The sequence below is a fragment of the Tupaia chinensis genome, unplaced genomic scaffold (genome assembly GCF_000334495.1).
Source record: "Tupaia chinensis unplaced genomic scaffold, TupChi_1.0 Scaffold000539_1, whole genome shotgun sequence".
NCBI lineage: Eukaryota > Metazoa > Chordata > Mammalia > Scandentia > Tupaiidae > Tupaia > Tupaia belangeri.
Genome location: NW_006160052.1, coordinates 824,302 through 825,757, shown reverse-complemented (window position 1 = coordinate 825,757; position 1,456 = coordinate 824,302). Strand labels below are relative to the sequence as shown.

The 1,456-nt window shown below is 46.2% G+C and overlaps 1 pseudogene; it reads left to right on the top strand.

The window, feature by feature from the left end:
• The first annotated feature begins 257 nt into the window (after window positions 1-257).
• LOC102477785 (protein LSM14 homolog A-like) overlaps window positions 258-1,456 on the top strand; it is a 7,061-nt pseudogene continuing 5,862 nt past the window's right edge.

Sequence of the window (1,456 nt, the reverse complement as noted above, 5' to 3'; positions counted from 1 at the left end):
TCACCTTCTCTCTCTTTGTCTTTCTGTCTCTGGTGAGCACACATGCCATTTAGCAAAAAATCTCTCTTAAAAAAAAAAAAAAGAATGTATATCAAATATAGGTGAACTAAAAAAGTTTTACATTTGGAGTCGACACCATAGCCATGTTGAGTCTAGGCAGCTGCTGTAGGCACCGACAGAGCAAACGAGTGTGTGGAGTGGCAACAGCAGCGTGGGATCTGCCTCTCTGAGTGGCCGGGAGTGGTGGTGGTGGTGCCATGAGCAGAGGCACCCCTTATATCAACAAGATCAGCCTCATCGCCAAGGCAGAGATCCGCTACGAGGGCATCCTCTTCACCATTGACACTGAGTACTCCACCATAGCCCTCACCAAAGTTTGATCCTTTGGCACAGAAGACAGACCAACAGATCATCAAATACCACCTCAAGATGAAGTCTTTGAATATATTATATTCCATGGGAGTGATATTAAAGATCTCACTGTTTGAGAACCACCAAAACCACAGTGTTCTTTGCCTCAGGACCCTGCCATTGTTCAGTCTTCATTAGGCTCATCTACTTCGTCATTCCAATCAGTGGGTTCCTATGTACCTTTTGGCAGGATCCCTGGGGGGATGGCCATGTTGCAATTCCTTTTCCTCCATTCTACTCTTGGTATTTTGGGCACACATGAACATGCATCCAGAGTGTTTTTATTTTTCTTTAAATAATTATTTAATTTTTATTTATTATTAGTCTTCAATTTGACCAGAGAGAGACACACACAGAGAGAGAAGAAACGTGAGAAGGCAAGCTGCCAGGTCTGGGACTTGAACCATGGTCGTACAGTCAATTCAGTCCAAGTTCATTAGTTGGGCAACGGTTTGGTGCTGTTGGCATTGCTGGAAGCTCCTTGACATCCTTTGGAACTAAAACATCAAACAGCGGTACCTTATCCTAAAGTAGTGCAGTTGGTTCTGCCTTTACACAGGATACAAGATCACTAAAAACACAGTCATCTCAAGGTCATTCAAGTCCTCAGACCCTTTGAGAAAAAGCCCAACCATGGAACAAGCAGTGCAGACTGCCTTGGCCCACTTACCTCCTCCAGCACTTGTTGAGAGAAGGAGCTTTGTATCAACCAGGCCTTTGCCATCTACCAGTCAAAAAGCAATCGAGAATCAAGAGCACAGGCGTGGGGCCAGCAGTTAGCGTAATGGTTATGTCGCTGGACTCCCATGTGGTCGACAGCGGTTTGTGTCCCGGACCTGGTGGCTTAAAACCCACGCCAGGCGCGCACGTATGCGTGCCCAAGATCCCGAGAGGAGAATGGAGGAGAAGGGATTGCGGTGTGGCCATTCCCCCTGGGGGGGTGATTTCTCACTTTCTGTCTCTATCTCTCTCTGTCTGTCTGGCGAGCACACGCACCCTATGGCAAAAACCTCTAAAAAAAAAAAGAAAGAAAGAAAGAAAGAAA